Source organism: Saimiri boliviensis, chromosome 3, assembly GCF_048565385.1.
Source record: "Saimiri boliviensis isolate mSaiBol1 chromosome 3, mSaiBol1.pri, whole genome shotgun sequence".
Classification (NCBI taxonomy): Eukaryota; Metazoa; Chordata; class Mammalia; order Primates; family Cebidae; genus Saimiri; species Saimiri boliviensis.
The window spans coordinates 120,870,896-120,890,699 of record NC_133451.1 but is presented as its reverse complement, the minus strand read 5'-3'; positions in this window follow the sequence as shown (position 1 = coordinate 120,890,699).

The following is a 19,804-nucleotide window of genomic DNA, read 5'->3' as shown; positions in this document are numbered from 1 at the left end:
TCTGTGTTTACCAATGGCTCACAAATGTGGGCCAGCTAGGAGAAGGCTCAGGGTGCCTGAAAAATAAAGAAAAGAACCCTGACTGCCAAATCCCAATCACTCTAGCTGAGAGAGGAAACAAGCCCTAGGCAATTGCTCTCAAGCAACCAACATATAACACAGTTTAGAAAAAGCTCCTCCTGGTTCCTTTTGAATTCTCCAAGGATACAATCCTGGATTTAATCCAACTTTATTTTTCTCAATTTACCCAGTGTTCCCATGAAAATCTGTATTTGAATATTAGGTGATTCTTGAAATGATATATACCTTAAATCTCACAAAATCTTATAATTAAAAACTTAGGCTTTGATATATAAAAACAATGCTTCTAATACAAACAATTAGGAATCATTTTTTAAATACCATTTATTACATTTAAAACCCCACCAAATATGTAAGAATAAATTAATAAAAGATGTATAATACCTTTACACAGAAAATTATAAAATATTACTGAGAGAAATTAAAGACCCAAATAAACAGACATACCATTCTCAGGGATAGGAAGATTTAATATAGTAAAGATGGCCATTCCCCTCAAATAATTTCCAATCAAAATTCTAGCATGGTTTTTTTTTAAGGTGAGTGGGGTAATTTCAAGTTGGTTGCAAAAGTTATATGGAAATAAATAGTGCCAAGAATAGTCAAGGTAGCTTTAAAAGAACAATGAAGTAACAGAACTTCTTCTACCAGATATCAAAACATTATTATACAGCTATACTTATATATACATTATATATCTTTGAACATTAGCTAAGTTAATTACATAGCCCTAAGTTACACAGTAGGGTTCCGGCACAAGGTTAGACAAATATAGCAGTGAAACAGAATTTCAGGTTCAGAAACAGCCCCTCAGATGTGGATGGTTGGTTTATGGTAAAGGGGACGTTGTAGAACACTGCAATGAAAATGAATAAATAAATAAATGTGGTCTATGCATATAATGATATACTATATAGCAACAGAAAAATGCACTCTGCTCTATTATCAACAACACAGATAAATTTCAACAAATAATGAGGGAGGGAGCCAGATTCCAAGGAAGAATATACTACATCTTCATTTAAACAATTTAAAGCTACTAAGTAGGTAAAACAATCAGTTATCTTAAAAATCAAGACACTGTTTGCCCTAGGTAGAAAGGATGTGGTAGTGATTGAGAGAGAGAAGCTGGGTGAGCCTTCCAGGATGCTGGTAATTTTCTGTCTTATATGAGTAGTGATTATGAGCATGTGTTCATTTTTTGAACATATCAGTTATTGATAAATAGTGTACTGTAGATGTTATACTAAAACAACAAAATTCAATAAATAAATGAAATCAGTGGCTTAATGTTAAAAATTTACCTCAAAAACACACATATATTGTTTAACTACAGAGATGTTTATTTCAACGCTGTTTGCAAAAGCAAAAGAAACCTGGGAACAAGTAATGCCAATTAAGAGTGGAAAAACATTCCACTAGGAAAAGTTTGACAACCATTGGAATTGCCATTGTAAAAAAACAAAAACAAAAACAAAAAGAAAAACAAAAACCTAAGGATAGTTATTGAAAAGTTAGTTACCAGATAGTTGCTCAGGGCACAGAGAAATCTCAATGCTGAATTGTAAGCTTAAAAACCTAGGGTAATTTTTCCTTTTGAAAAAAAACTTCTAAATATAGAAGTTTTTGATCCACTTCTAAATATAGTTGCATTATTTCAGAGACTCAGATAATAAGCATGTAATTTTTTTTTCTATCTTTTGTTTCCTGCAATGCCTAAAACCTGGTCTATTTTTTGGAGGTCTTTGCTACAGTCTAGGAAGCCTAAGCTGAAGTGGAGACACAAGGCTCAGAGATAAGGTATTTCCATGGAGCTACATGGCCCTGGAAGATGATGAGGGTGCAGGATAACAAACCTGTAGCCACTAGGAGTGTCTCCAAGCTAACATCATCTCCCTCACACCCTCACAGGGTCCCCAGTCACTGGAGGCTGGCCTAGCTGCTCCCTAAAGAATCTGCATATACGAATCATTTGTTTGGCTGGGCACGGTGGCCCACACCTGTAATCCCAGCACTTTGAGAGGCCAAGGTTGGCAGATCACCTGAGATCAGGAGTTGGAGACCAGCCTGGCCAACATGGCAAAACCCTGTCTTTACCAAAAAATAGCAAAAGTTAGCCAAGCATGGTGGGGGGCACTTGCAATCCACCTACTTGGAGGTTGAGGCAGGAGAATCACTTGAACCTGGTAGGCAGAGGCTGCAGTAAGCCAAGATCACACCATTGCACTTCAGCCTGGGCAACAAGAGTAAAACTTCCTCTCAAAAAAAAATCATTTGTTCCACCCTGACACCACAGCTTGGATAGTTTCAGCTTGCTGAGGTGGGAAGTGTCTGAGCCTGGGGAGCACTGTGTTGTGTTAGCATTCACTTCCATCTGCTTCATCTTCCTATTGTTTCGGGGGTCATGAGACACCACACCCAATGGAGGGGCTGAAGCTACTAGAATTTTTTTTTAATCAGATCCTTAAGTGTGTTTCCTTCTCCCCCTATTCAAGAAATGAAGTCCCAGCCCCTGCTTTCTAGGCACCAGGAACATCAACTGCTCAGGCCCACAGGCTGCTCTGCTCTAAGCTTTGGCTGCTTGATGGAACCAGTGCAGGTTGGTTCTGCCCCAGTCCCTCTTCTGTTGTCAGTGGGTTGGGGTCTCAGGTGACTTTTCTTATTTTCACATTCTCTCACTCAGACACTGAACCTTCTCTTTTAGCTAGCCTCTTCTGCTAGAATTTAAGGAGAAGGTTTCATTCAAGCCCAGGCCGTCATACAGGTTGTCAGTGGAGAGCAAGGCTCAGAGGCCCCTGCCCAGTGCTCTTCCATTAAACCACCCTCTTTGCATCTTATATTGCCATTAGCAAATCTATGGTGAAATCTTTCTTCCTATGTATGACTTGTTTAAGAAAGTCCGTAAAACATAACAGAATATAAAAGTGGGGAAATTCATCATTATAAATACCTTCTAAGTAGTGACAGTTCCGGACAGGTAAGGCTTATATGAAGAAAAAAAAATACCTAGGTATGCGATGTTACAAATGCAATAAAAAACCAAAAGGAACTAGGGTAAAATATCAGATAAAGGCTCAAGAAAAAAATCAGTGGGCAGCTGTCTGGAGATTTTCTCCTTTTAGTATCCTCTCGGTAACAAATACCTCAGAAGTTAGGAACTGTAATACTGACAAAATAACACTTTCCACTCACAAAGCTATTTCTATCCAGTGCAGGAAACTGACCCACTATATTGCCTAAAAGAGCACAGTTAAAATGGAATTTTCTTTGGTTAACAAAGTTCTGGACATAATATGTTCAGGCACTAAAAGATGGAGGGTTCTATTTGACAGCAATGAGCTGGGTATTCAGAATCCAAAGGTTTCTACAAAGCTGCTCACCTCAAGCACTGAAGAATGAGAAGAGAAAAGTAAGCTTCTGATTTGAGGGCAAATTGAAAATAAGATAATAAAAACAACAGCTAAACTTAACTATTTTCTGTGCACCAGATTGGTATTAAGTAAGTACCTCCTCATCAAATCACACAATCTCTTAAGCAGGTGTTATTCTATTTTTACAGATAAAGCAACCGAGGCCTAGAGAAACGAAGTAATTCATAGATTGGTAGTGAAATGGGAAGTTTCTGGAGTTCTAGATTGAACTTCATGTTAAAATAATCACTCTAGTTTCTCTGTTTAGACATCAGCATGGAGTCCATAGCAATAATCCAGGGAAGAGATAATGATGGCTTAGACCAAGGAGATAGAAGTAGAAGTGATGAGAAATGGAAGTGTGACAATTACAATTTCTTTTTCTAATTACATCTAGATATCCTAACAGATAGGATGTGGGATGTGAGGAACAAGGACAATCAAGAATAACTCCAAGATGCTTTGCCTAAGCAACTACCAACTGGAAACTTGGAGTTACCATAGGTTGGTCGGGTTTTTCTTTCAATACTTTAAGTATTTCATTATGTAAGTCTTAGAACAATGAGACAATAGAAAGAAAGGACATCCAAACTAGAAAGGAAGAAGTCAAATTATCCTTGTTTATAAATGAAATAACCTTATATTTGGAAAAACCAGGACTCCATCATAAAACTACAAGAACTGATAAATAAGTTGAAGGAGACAAAAACAACATACAAAAAGCAGTAGCATTTCTATATGCCAACAGTGAGCAATCTGAAAAGAACATCAAGAAAGTAATCCCACTTATAACAGCCACAAATAAAATACTTCTGAGAATTTTTTTTTAAATCCTAAAATTTGCCTGGAACCATGAAAGACCCAGAGTAACCAAAGCTATTCTCAGCAACAAAACTGGAGGAAAAACATTATCTGACTTCAAATTATACTATTGAGTTACAGTAACCAAAACAGCATGGTACAGGCATAAAAATAGACACAAAGACTGCTGGGAAGATGGCCGACTAAGAACAGCTCAGGATTTCAGCTCCCAGTGAAAGTGTAGAGGGTGAGTGGATACTACATTTCCAGACGAATTTTTATTGCCCACAGACCAGGAGATTCCCAGGTGGAGGGGTCACCAATGTGGCTGTTTCGGCCGGCAAGGCTGTTTTGGGCAGCAAGGCTGTTTCGGTCTGCATGGCTGATTTGGCCCACATGGCTGCTTTGACTGAGGCCTGCCGTGGCAGTTCTCCATACAAAGGACACTGGTCTGGGAGCCCTCTTAGCTGGTGATTGGAGCCTGTGAGACGGCAGAGTTGCCCATTCATCTGAAATAGCGACCCAGGCCAGGAGATTCCTAGGCAAAAAAACCGCCAAGAACCTCAGCAACAGTGTTTCAGCTGACTCTGAGTCGTGGCATGGGAGATCCCAGTGCCTTTTCAACAGGCGACTGCAACGCTGGGTCATTCAACTGAAAAAAAAAAAAAAAAAAAAAAAAGGCTCTGAGTCAGGGAGCCAGGTGATCAGGCTCGGTTGGTCCCCCCCACCCCTCAACAACAGCAACAACACAAAAAACAGTAATTAGGCCGGGCATGGTGGCTCAAGCCTGTAATAACAGCACTTTGGGAGGCCGAGGTGGGTGGATCATGAGGTCGAGAGATCGAGACCATCCTGGTCAACATGGTGAAACCCCGTCTCTACTAAAAATACAAAAAATTAGCTGGGCATGGTGGCACGTGTCTGTAATCCCAGCTACTCAGGAGGCTGAGGCAGGAGAATTGCTTGAACCCAGGAGGTGGAGGTTGCGGTGAGCCGAGATCGCGTCATTGCACTCCAGCCTGGGTAACAAGAGCTAAACTCCATCTCAAAACAAACAAACAAACAAAAACAAAACAAAAAAAAAAAAAACCAGTAGTTGAAAACACTCTGGATTGAGCGTTTCACAGCAAGGACAGCTGAACCTGGGATGGTCCAGCTCTGTGGGGGAGGGGCGTCCAGCATTACTGAGATGCTCCACTACTATGGAGGCAGCCCACCATTACTGAGGCAACCCACCATTGCCAAGGTAACCTGCCACTACAGACAGACTCTGCCGTAACAGAGGTGGGCCACCATTGCCAAGGCAGTTCTAACTACACCCATATAAACAGGACTGCAGGGAAGATCAAAGAGCAGCTGGGCAGAGCCCGCAGCAGCTCAGCCTCTGCAGGCAGACAGTAACTAGGCAGCAGCAGACATAAATGTACCTGCCCAGCAGCTCTGAATGAACAACAAAGCTCACACCTCAGGACCTGAGCCCCAGTAAAGGACAAACAGTCTCCTCAAGCAGCTCCCAGACCCCCACAGATCCAGAGTCACCTCATAAAGGAGAGAACAGACAGACATTTGGCAGGCATCTTTCTGGGACAAAGATAGCAGAAGAGGAAACTGGTAGCAACCCTAACTGTTCCGCAGCTGCTGCAGGTGATCCCCAGGCAAGCAGTGCCTGGAGTGGACCTCAGCAGTCCTACAGCAGAGGGGCCAGACTGTTAGAAGGAAAGCTTAAAAAAAAAAAAAGTAACTTCAGCATCCACAAACTGGAAGCTCACTCAGAGACCCAATATGAAAGACAGTAACTACAAAGACAACAGGTGGATAAACGCACAAAGATGGGAAGAAACCAGTGCAAAAAGGATGAAAACTCCTGAAACCAGAACACCTCTACTCCTAAAAGGGATCACAACTCCTCACCAGCAAGGGAACAAGACTGGATGGCGAAGGAGTGTGATGAAATGACAGAATAAGACTTCAGAAGGTGGGTAGTAAGAAACTACACTGAGCTAAAAGAACATGTTCTAACCCAGTGTAAAGAAACTAAGAACCTTGAAAAAAGATTGGATGAAATGCTAATGATAATGGACAACATAGAAATATAAGTGAATTGATGGAGGTGAAAAACACAACACAAGAAATTTGCAAAGCATGCACATGTTTCAACAGCTGAATTGACCAAGCAGAAGAAAGGATATCAGAGGTCGAAGATCAACTCAATGAAATAAAAGGAGAAGGCAAGAACAGAAAAAAAAGGGCAAAAAGGAAGGGACACAACTTCAAGAAATATGGGACTATGTGAAAAGACCTAATCTACGTTGGATAGGTGTACTTGAATGTGATGAAGAGAATGAATCCAAGCTGGAAAATACTCTTCAGGATATTATCCAGGAAAGCTTCCCCAACCTAGCAAGGCAGACCAATATTCAAGTCCAGGAAATACAGAGAACACCATAAAGATATTCCTCAAGAAGAACAACCCCAAGGCACATAATCATCACATTCACCAGGGTTGAAATGAAAGAGAAAATGCTAAGAGCAGCCAGAGAGAAAGGTGGGGTTACCCAAAAAGGGAAGCCCATCAGACTTACAGCAGATCTCTCAGCAGAAACCCTACAAGTCAGAAGAGAGTGGGGGCCAATATTCAACATCCTTAAAGAAAAGAACTTTCAATCCAGAATCTCCTATCCAGCCAAACTAAGCTTCATAAGTGAAGGAAAAATAAAATCCTTTGCAAACAAGCACGTACACAGAGATTTCATCACCACCAGATCTGATCTACAAGAACTCCTAAAAGAGGCTCTACACATATAAAGAAACAACCAGTACCAGCCAGTCCAAAAACATACCAAATGGTAAAGAGCATCAACACAATCAAGAAGCTGCATCAACTAACCAACAAAATGGCCAGCTAGCATCAAAATGGCAGTATCAAGCTCACACATAACAATGCTATCCTTAAATGTAAATGGACTAAATGCCCCAATCAAAAGACGCAGACTGGAAAATTGTATAAAAAGCCAAAACCCATCAGTGTGCTGTATCCAGGAAACCCATCTTACATGCAAGGATACACAAAGGCTCAAAATAAAGGAATGGAGGAAGATCTACCAAGCAAATGGAGAGGAAAAAAAAGCAAGAGTTGCAATTCTCATCTCTGATAAAATAGATTTTAAAGCAACAAAGATCAAAAGAGGCAAAGAAGGACATTACTTAATGGTAAAAGGATTACTGCAACAAGAAGAGCTAACGATCCTGAAAATATACACACCCAACACAGGAGCACCCAGATACCTAAGGCAAGTTCTTAATGACTTACAAAGAGACTTAGACTCCCATGCAATAATAGTGGGAGACTTTAACACCCCATTGAAAATATTAGACAGATCAACCAGACAGAAAATTAACAAGGATATCCAGGACCTCAACTCAGACCTGGAACAAGCAAACCTAATAGACATTTACAGAACTCTCCACCCTAAATCCACAGAATATACATTCTTCTCAGCACCACATCACACCTACTCTAAAATTGACCACATAATTGGCAATAAATCACTCCTCAACAAATGCAAAATAAGGGAAATCATAACAAACAGTCTCTCAGATCACAATGCAATTGAGTTAGAACTCAGAATGCAGAAACTAACTCAGAACCACACAGCTTCATGGAAACCGAACAACTTGCTCTTGAATGTTGACTGGATAAAAATGCAATGAAGACAGAAATAAAGACGTTCTTCAAAACCAACGAGAATGAAGACACAACATACCAGAATCTCTGGGACACATTTAAAGTAGTCTCTAGAGGAAAATAAATAGCAATAAGTGCCCACAAGAGAAGCAAGGAGAGATCTAAAATTGAAACCCTAGCATCAAAATTGAAAGAGCTAGAGGAGCAAGGTCAAGAAAACTCAAAGCCTAGCAGAAGACAAGAAATAACTAAGATCAGAGCAGAAGTGAAGGAGATAGTGACACAAAAAACCCTTCAAAAATCAATAAATCCAGGAGCTCGTTTTTCGAAAAGATCAATAAAATAGACCACTAGCCAGAATAATAAAAAAGAAAAGAGAGAATAACCAAATTGATGCAATAAAAAATGATAATGGGCATATCACCACAGATTCCACAGAAATCCAAACCATCATCAGAGATTATTGCAAACAACTCTATGCACATAAACTAGTAAACCTGGAAGAAATGGATAAATTCCTGGACACCTGCATCCTCCCAAGCCTAAACCAGGAATAAGTTGAAATCCTGAATAGACCAATAAGGTCTGAAGTCGAGGCAGGAATTAAGAGCCTACCACCCAAAAAAAGCCCTGGTCCAGGTGGGTTCACAGCCAAATTCAACCAGACATACAAAGAGGAGCTTGTATTATTCCTTCTGAAACTATTCCAAATAATCCAAAAAGAAGGAATCCTTCCCAAATCATTTTATGAGACCAACATCATCCTGATACCAAAACCCAGCAGAGACTCAACAAGAAAAGAAAACTTCAGGCCAATATCCATGATGAACATAGATGCAAAAATCTTCAATTAAATACTGGCAAGCCGATTGCAACAGCACAACAAAGAGCATATCCACCATGATCAAGTAGGATTGATCTCAGGGATGCAAGGCTGTTTCAACATACACAAGTCCATAAACATGATTCACCACATAAAGAGAACCAAAGACAAAAACCACATGATTATCTCAATTGATGCAGAGAAGGCCTTTGACAAAACTCAACAGCCCTTTATCCTAAAAACTCTCAATAAACTAGGTATTGACGGAACATATCTCAAAATAATAAAAGCTGTTTATGACAAACCAACAGCCAATATCATACTGAATGGGCAATAACTGGAAGCATTCCCTTTGAAATCTGGCACTAGAAATGAATGTCCTCTCTCACTACTCCTATTCAATATAATACTGGAAGTTCTAACCAGAGCAATCATGCAAGAAAAAGAAATAAAGGGTATTCAAATAGGAAAGGAGGAAATCAAATCGTCTCTATTTGCAGATGACATGATTGTATATCTGGAAGACCCCATCATCTCAGCCCAAAATCTCCTGAAACTGATAAACAATTTCATCAAAGTCTCAGGATACAAAATCAATGTGCAAACATTACAAGCATTCCTATACACCAATAACAGACTTAAAGAGAGCCAAATCAACAACGAACTGCCACTCACCATTGCTACAAAGAGAATAAAATACCTAGGAATACAACTAACAAGGAACGTAAAGGACCTCTTCAAGGAGAACTACAAGCTGCTGCTCAATGAAATAAGAGAGGACACAAACAGATGGAGAAACATCCCATGTTCATGGTTAGGAAGAATCAACATCGTGAAAATGGCCATACTGCCCAAAGTAATTTACAGATTCAATGCTATTCCCTTCAAGCTACCAATGACCTTCTTCACAGAACTGGAAAAAAACACCTTAAACTTCATATGGAACCAAAAGAGAACCCACATAGCCAAGTCAATTTTAAGCAAAAAGAACAAAGCAGGAGGCATCGCACTACCGGACTTCAAACTATACTACAAGGCTATAGTAATCAAAACAGCATGATACTGGTACCGAAGCAGAGATATAGACCAATGGAACAAAACAGAGACCTTGGAGGGTACACAACATATCCACAACCATCCGGCCTTTGACAAACCTGAAAAAAATAAGCAATGGGGAAAGGATTCCTTGTTTAATAAATGGTGTTGGGAAAACTGGCTAGCCATGTGCAGAAAACAGAAACTGGACCCCTTCCTGACACCTTACACTAAAATTAACTCCGGGTGGATTAAAGACTTAAACATAAGACCTAACACCGTAAAAACCCTTGAAGAAAATCTAGGCAAAACCATTCAGGACATAGGCATAGGCAAGGACTTCATGACCATAATGCGAAAAGCATTGGCAACAAAAGCCAAAATAGACAAATAGGACTTAATCAAACTCCACAGTTTCTGCACAGTAAAAGAAACAGTCATTAGAGTGAATCAGCAACCAACAGAATGGGAAAAAGTTTTTGCAGTCTACCCATCTGACAAGGGGCTGATATCCAGAATTTACAAAGAACTAAAACAGATCTGCAAGAAAAAAACAAACAAGCCCATTCAAAAGTGGGCAAAGGACATGAACAGACACTTTACAAAAGAAGACATACAGGAGGCCAACAAACATATGAAAAAATGCTCATCATCACTGGTCATTAGAGAAATGCAAATCAAAACTACATTGAGATACCATCTCACTCCAGTTAGAATGGCAATCATTAAAAAATCTGGTGACAACAGACGCTGGAAGGATGTGGAGAAATAGGTATACTTTTACACTCTTGGTGGGAGTGTAAATTAGTTCAACCATTATGGAAAACAGTGTGACGATTCCTCAAGGACCTAAAAATAGAAATCCCATTTGACCCAGCAATCCCATTACTGGGTATATATCCAAAGGATTATAAATCGTTCGACTATAAGGACTCATGCACACGAATGTTCATTGCAGCACTGTTTACAATAGCAAAGACCTGGAGCCAACTCAAATGCCCTTAGATGATAGACTGGACAGGGAAAATGTAGTACATATACACCATGGAATATTATGCAGCTATCAAAAACAATGAGTTCATGCCCTTTGTAGGGACATGGATGAACCTGGAAACCATCATTCTCAGCAAACTGACACAAGAGAAGAAAATCAAACACTGCGTGTTCTCACTCATAGGCGGGTGTTGAACAATGAGAACATATGGACACAGGGAGGCGAGCACTACTCACTGCGGTCCGTTGGAGGAAATGGGGGAAGGATGGGGGGTTGGGGAGGTAGGGAGAGATAGCATTGGGAGAAATGACTGATATAGGTGAGGGAGAGAAAGACAGGAAATCACCCTGCCATGTGTGTACCTATGCAACAATCTTGCATGTTCTTCACCTGTACCCCAAAGCCTAAAATGCATTAAAAAAATAGACACACAGACAAATAGAATAGACTAGATAATCTGGAAACATATCCAGACATCTACAGTGAACACATTTCCAACAAATGTGCCAAGAATATATATTGTGGAAAGAACAGTCTCTTCAATAAATGGTGCTGGGAAAACTGGATATCCATATGTAGTAGAATGAAACTTGTTACTTGCTGGGCACATTGGCTCTCACCTATAATCTCAGTAGTTTACAAGGCCAAGGTTAGTGGATCACTAGAGGTCAGAAGTTATAGTCAGGCCTGGGAAACATAGTGAAACCCCAATTCTACTGAAAATACGAAAATTACCCAGGCATGGTGGCATACACTTGTAATCCCAGCTAGTCAGGAGGCTGAGGCATGAGAATTACTTGAACCTGGGAGGTAGCGGTTGCAATGAGTTGTGATCACACCACTGTACTCCGGCCTGGTACAGAATGAGACCTTATCAAAAAAGAAAAAAAAAAGAGAGAGAGAGAGACAGAGACAGAGGAAAGAAAGAAGGAAAGAAAGAAAGAAAGAAAGAAAGAAAGAAAGAAAGAAAGAAAGAAAGAAAAAGAAAAGAAAGCAAGGAAGAAAAAAGAAAGAAAAGAAAAGAAAGAAAGAGACTGGACCCCTATTTCTTGCCATATACAAAAATCAAAATTAATTAAATACTTAAATCTAAAACCTCAAACTATGAACCTACTAAAAGAAAACATTGGGGAAACTCTCCAGTATATTGCACTGAGCAAAGAATTCTTGAGTAATACCCCATAAAGACAGGCACCCAAAGCAAAAATGGACAAATGGGATTGTACAAAGTTTAAAAACTTCTACACAGCAAAAGATATAATCAACAAAGTAAAAGGACAATCCACCAAACTGAAGAAAATATTTTTAAACTATCCATTTGACAAGGGATTATTAAACAGAATATATAGATTTCAACAACTCAATAAGGAAAAACTCTAGTAATACGATTATAAAATGGGGAAAAGATCAGACTAGATATTACTCCAAAGAAGACATAAAAATGGCAAGGAGGTATATGAAAAGACACTCAACATCACTGATCATCAGAGAGATGCAAATCAAAACTACAGTGAGAACTCATTAAAAAATATGGAGACAACAAATGCTGGAGAGGATCCAGAGAAATAGGAATGCTTTTACACTGTTGATGGGAGTGTAAATTAGTTCAACCATTGTGGAAGACAGTGTGGTGATTCCTCAAAGAACTAGAAATAGCAATACCATTTGACCCAGCAATCCCATTACTGGATATATATCCAAAGGATTACAAATTGTTCTATTATAAAGGCACACATATGTTCATGGCAGCACTATTTACAATAGCAAAGAACTGGAAGCAACCCAGATGCCTATCAATGATAGATTGGAAAAAGAAAATGTGGCACATATACACCATGGAATACTATGCAGCCATAAAAAAGGATGATTTCATGTCCTTTGCAGGGACATGGATGAATCTAGAAACCATCATTCTCAGCAAACTGACACAAGAACAGAAAACCAAACACCACATGTTCTCACTCACAGGTGGGTATTGAACAATGGGAACACATGGAGAGAGGGAGGGGGACATCTCTCACTGGGATCTGTTGGGGGTGGAGGGTTAAAGGAGAAATAGCAGGGGTGTGGGGATATTGGGAGGGATCACTTTGGGAGAAATATTTAAAGTAGGTGATGGGGAGATGAAGGCAGCAAACCACCATGGCATATGTAACAATGTAACAATCCTGCAGGGTCTGCACATGTACCCCAGAACTTAAAGTACAATAATAATAATAAAGAAGAAATCATCTCACACCAGTTAAAATGGTTTGTATCCAAAAGACAGGCAATAATGCATGTTGGTGAGGATCTGGAGAAAAGGGAAATCTGGTACATGGCTGGTGGGAATGTAAATTAATACAACCACCATGGAGAACAGTATGGAGGTACCTCAAAAAACTAAACATGGAACTATCATATGACCTAGCAATCCCATCACTAGGAATATGCCCAAAAGAAGGGAAATCAGTAAATCAAGGAGATATATGGACTCTCATGTTTGCTGCAGCACTATCCACAATAGCTGAGATTTGGAATCAACCTAAGTGTCATCAACAGATAAATGTAGAAAGGAAATATGGTACATATATATAATGGAGTATTATTCAGCCATAAAAAGACTGATCCTGTCATTTACAACAACGTGGATGGAACTGGAGGTCATTATGTTAAGAGAAATATGCCAGGCATTGGAAGACAAACTTTGCATGTTCTGACTTCTTTGTGCGAGCTAAAAATTAAGATAGTTAAAACAATGATTACCAGAGGCTGAGAAGGTTAGTGGGTAGGTGGGGGCAGGGAGGAGATAGTTAATGGGTACAAAAATATAATTAGATAGAAAAAAAATGAGATCTAGTATTTAACAGAACAACAGGGTGACTATAGTCAACAATAATTTACTATATATTTAAAAATAACTTAAAGGATATAACTAGATGGTTTGTAATACAAAACAATAATAAATGCTTGAGGTGATGGGTACCTCATTTATCCTGATGCGATTGTTACACATTGTGTACCTGTATCAAAATATCTCAATGTACCCCATAAATATACACACCTACCATGTATCCACAAAAATAAAAATACAATTAAAAATACAATTTGAAAACATAAACAGACCAATAACAAAGTCTGATGTTGAGGCAGCAATTAATAGCCTACCAACTGAAAAAAGTTCAGGTCTAGACAGGTCCACAGCCGTATTCTACCAGACATACAAAGAGGAGCTGGTACCATCCCTGTTGGAACTATTCCAAACAATATAAAAAGAGGGAATCCTCCCTAACTCTTTCTATGAGAACAACATCATCTTGATACCAAAATCTGGTAGAGACATAACTAAAAAAGAAAACTACAGGCCAGTATCCATTATGAACACTGATGCAAAAATCTTCAATAAAATACTGGCAAACGAAGTCCAACAGCACATAAAAAAGCTTATCCACCAGGATCAGGTAGGCTTCATCCCGGGGATGCAAGGCTGTTTCGACATAGGCAAGTCTATAAATGTAATTCACCACATAAAAAGAATGAAAGATAAAAAACACATGGTTATCTCAATAAATGCAGAGGAAGACCTTCAACAAAATTCAACAGCCCTTTATGCTAAAAACTCTCAGTAAACCAGGTATCGATGGAACATATCTCAAAACAATAAAAGCTATTTACAAGAAACCCACAGCGAGTATCATACGGAATGAGCAAAAACTGGAAGCACTCCCTTTGAAACCTGGCCCTAGACAAGGATGCCTTCTCTCACCACTCCTAATCAATATAGTATTGGAAGTTCTAGCCAGAGTAATCAGGCAAGAAAAAGAAATAAAGGGTATTCAATTATGAAAAGAAAAAGTCAAGTTGTCCCTATTTGCAGATGATGTGATCATATATTTAGAAGACTCCACCATCTCAGCCCAAAATCTCCTTAAGCTGATAAGCAACTTCGGCAAAATCTCAGGATATAAAATCGATGTGCAGAAATCACAAGCATTCCTATACACCCATAACAGAAAAACAGAGAGCCAAATCATGAGCGAATTCACATTTATAATTTCTATAAAAAGAATAGAATACCTAGGAATACAACTAATGAAGGACGTAAAAGATCTCTTCAAGGAGAACTAGAAACCACTGCTCAATGAAATAAGAGAGGACACAAACAGATGAAGAAACAGTCCATGCTCATGGTTAGGAAGAACCAATACTATGAAAATGACCATACTGCCCGAAGTAATTTATACATTCAATGCTATCCCCATCAAGCTAACTATGACCCTCTTCACAGAACTGGAAGAAACCACCTTAAACTTCATGTGGAATCAAAAGAGAGCCCACATAGCCAAGTCAATTCTAAGCAAAAAGAATCGAGCTGGAGGCATCATGCTACCTGATTTTAAACTATACTACAAGGCTACAGAAATCAAAACAGCATGGTACTGGTACTGAAACAGAGATATAGACCAATGGAACAGAACAGAGGCCTTGAAGGAATTGCCACACATCTACAATCATCTGATCTTTGACAAACCGGACAAAAACAAGCAATAGGGAAAGATTCCTTGTTTAATAAATATTGTTGGGAAAACTGGCTAGCCATGTGCAGAAAACAGAAACTGGACCCCTTCCTGACATCTTACACTAAAATTAACTCCAGATGGATTAAAGACTTAAACATAAGACCTAACACTACAAAAACACTAGAAGAAAACCCAGGCAAAACCAATCAGGACATAGGCATAGGCAAGGACTTCATGATTAAAACACCAAAAGCATTGGCAACAAAAGGCACAATAGACAAATGGGATCTAATTAAACTCCAGAGCTTCTGCACAGCAAAAGAAAGAATCATTACAGTGAACCAGCAACCATCAGAATGGGAAAAAAATTTTGCAATCTACCCATCTGGCACAGGGTTAATATTCAGAATCCACAAAAAACTAAAACAGATTTACAAGAAAAACAAAAAACAAAAAAACCCATTCAAAAATCGGCGAAGGACATGAACAGACACTTTTCAAAAGAAGACATATATGAGGCCAAGAAACATAAGGAAAAAATGCTCATCATCACTGGTCATTAGAGAAATGCAAATCAAAACCACATTAAGATACCCTTTCATGCCAGTTAGAATGGCAATCATTAAAAAATCTGGAGACAACAGATGCTGGAGAGGATGTGGAGAAATAGGAACACTTTTACACCGTTGGTGGGAGTGTAAATTAGTTCAACCATTGTGGAAGACAGTGTGGCAATTCCTCAAGGACCTAGAAATGGAAATTCCATTTGACCCAGCAAACACATTACAGGTACTGATCGACTTACGACCTATGCAACTTATGACCATTTGACTTTATGACCACAATCGCTAGCCACATCTGCTCCACATCTGGCAGCGCAAACGTTCCCCAGCTGGGCGTACGACAGTGTGTGGACCAGCTTCCGGCAGCACTACCATCTCCATGTGCACCATTTCAACTGTTATCCCAGACCCGGTACAGCAATTTGTGTTTTGTGTCTTGGATATTTTTCATCAAACCCCTCCCAAGATGTCTACCAAAAGGAAATTGTCTTTGTCTACGCCTCAGTCTGCCAGGAAGGAAAGAAAGGCCATTGATCTTGACACGAAAATGAAGGTAATTAAGCAATATGAAGGAGGAAAGAAAGTGAATGTCATCATGCATGATACGAAGTTATCACACTCGACTGTGTCAATGATTTTGAAAGATATAGAAAGAATTCGTGAAGCTGTGAACGGTTCTACACCCATCGCGATCAACAGTTATAACAAAGCAACGAAGTGGGCCCATCCACGAAATGGAGAAATTGCTATATATTTGGATGGAAGATCAAATTAAAAAACGGACACCGTTAAGTCTTTTTACTGTGCAGATGAAGGCGAAAAGTCTATTTCAGACTCTGAAGGAGCATGCTGGAGAAGATTACAGTCAAGAATTTGTAGCAAGCACTGGGTGGTTCCAGAGGTTCATCATTTCACAGTACTGTACATATAGCCTACTCAACTTATGACCAAATTGTGTTATGGCCAGTCTGTCAGAACCAATCGTGGTTGCAAGTCGAGCACTAGCTGTACTGGGAATATATCCAAAGGATTATAAATCATTCTGTTATAAAGACACATGTACACGTATTTTCATTGTGGCACTGTTCACAATAACAAAGACCTGTAACCAACCCAAATGTCCATCAATGATAAACTGGACAGGGAAAATGTGGCCACATATACATCAAGGAATACTAAGCAGCCATAAAAAACTATGAGTTAGTGTCCTTTATAGGAACATGGATGAATCTGGAAACCGTCATTCTCAGCAAACTGACACAAGAACAGAAAATCAAACACCGCATGTTCTCACTCATTGGTGGGTGTTGAACAATGAGAACACATGGGCACAGGGAAGGGAGCACCACACACTGGAGTCTGTTTGGAGGCGTCCAAGGGAGGGACAGCAGGGGGGTGGGGAGGTTGGGGAGGGATAACATGGGGAGAAATGCTAGATGTAGGTGACGTTGGGATGGAGGCAGCGAACTACATTGCCATGTGTGTATTTATGCAACAATCCTGCATGATCTGCACATATACCCTAGAACCTAAAGTACAATAAAAAATAGCTGGGTGTGGTAGCGCATGCCTATGATTACACCTGAGGCAAGAGAATTATTGCTTGAATCCAGGAAGCAGAGGTTACAGTGAGCCAAGATTGCACCAAAACAGGGAAACTCTGTCTCAAATAAATTAAAAACTTAAAAGAGTTCATAAAAGAATATATACATATAGCTTATAACTGGAAAATGTTCAATTACATTAATCAACGAAATCTATTAAAACCAACAGAAATCTAAAATAGATTACCTCTATTACACTGGTAATTCAAAGGGTTTTTTGTCTGTTTTAAATTTTTGTTTTCTTGACGCAGAGTCTGGCTCCATCACTCAGGCTGGAGTGCAATGGCACAATCTCAGCTCCCTATAACCTCAAACTCTTGGGCTTAAGCAATTCTCTCACCTTAGCCACTCAAGCAGCTGAAACCACAGGCATGTGCCACCACACCTGGATAACTTTCGTATTTTTTGTAGAGATGGGGTTTTGTCATGTTGTTCAGGCTAGTCTTGAACTTCTGAGCTCATGTGATCCACCTACCTCAGCCTCCCAAATGCTGAGATTACAGATGTGAGACGCTGTGGCCAGCCCAAAGTTTTTTTATTATTATTATTATTATCAATAAACACAGAAAATGCTTTCAGTAAAATTCAGCATCCCTTCATGTTAAAAACTCTCAACAAACTAGGCATCAAAGGAACATACCTCAAAATAATAAGTGATATCTATGACAAATCCACAGCCAACATCATACTGAATGTTCTGGAGGGCCCAGAGATGTGGAAATAATGTATTTGTAAGAATTATATTAAACAACATTTACTTGATAAATAGTACCTTACAATCTTAATGCTATCTATCAAAGTTCAATAAGAGCAATTTCAGCACCAAGTAATGAACAGTAGCTAAATAACAACAGATCAATCAAAAGTGCTTTAAAGGGAGCAGCACCAGCTAATGTGCTGCTGGAAGCATATCACACTGGAAGTATTCTCACTGAGAACCAGAACAAGACCAGGATGTCCTCTCTCACCACTCCTACTCAATACAGTACTGGAAGTCCTAGACAGAGTAGTAAGAAAAACAAATAAAGGCATCCAGGATGAGTGAAAGTCAAACTCTCTTCCATATTTGTAGACAATGTGACTTTATACCTAGAAAAGCCCATAATCTCTGCCCAAAAGCTCCTAGATCTGACAAACAACTTTAGCAAAGTTTCAGGATACAAAATCAATGTACAAAAATCAATAGCATTTCTATACACCAACAATATCCAAGCTGAGCCAAATCAAGAACACAATCCCATTGACAAGACCATGAAAACTTGAACTGTGTGTGTCAGACCCATGACCTACAAGAAGATGGCCTGAGATCTGGCCCAGAAATTGTAGAAAGACACTTCCAATTTTTAGGGGAAGATCTTCTATGAGAAAACAGCCAAAGAAGGTTGGATGGCTGCTGTGTCCACTGAGTGCGTGCTCCAGGTGCTCTGCAAAGAAAATGACCACAACAGGCTGAAGCCAGCTGACTGTGCAGTCAAGTTGCATCCTTTCCCAAGTTGTCCTTTGGTGCCTGGATTTTCATCTGCAGCCCACAGGGGCCCAGAAGTGCCAGGGGGACTGTGGACCCCCAGGGGCAGGTAGGTCATGATGTGAGGGCTTGAGTCCAGAGCATCTGCCTTTTGATTGTTTCCCCTGTAGCAGAGTCCTGAATGCCCAGAGCCTTGGCAGCACATCAACTGGTGCTCTCCCCTTAAAGCCCTTTTGATTGATCTCTTGTTAGTTTAGCTACTGCTCATTCACTGATGCTAAAATTGCTGTTATCAAAGTTTGATAGATAGCATTAGGATTGTAAGATACTATTTATCAAATAAAAAGTGTTTAATATAATTCTTAAAAAAACATTATTATTTTTTAATCTCTTGGCCCTCTAGAATTATATAGAATAAGTATTGTATTTTCATTTAGAGAAAGGACCTCTCTTACCCCAAGATCATTATGTTTGACATGGATAGAAAGGTTTAATACAAAGATCATCTCTGATCTATGAGCTGTTATTAAAAACAGTACAGTAAATTGGCCAGGATAAACTTCAGCTTTAAAACAAAACAAAACAAAACAAAGAAAAGAATATGCTTATACACTGCTAGTGGGAATATAAATTAGTTTAGCCACTGTAGAGAGCAGTATGGAAATTTCTCAAAGAACTTAGAACTACCATTAGACCCACCAATCTCCTTACTGGGTACATACCCAAAAGAATATAAATTGTTCTACTATAAAGACACTGTATGTTCATCGCAGCACTGTTCACAATAGCTAAGACATGAAATCAACCTAAATTCCCACATCAGTGGACTGGATGAAAATGTGGT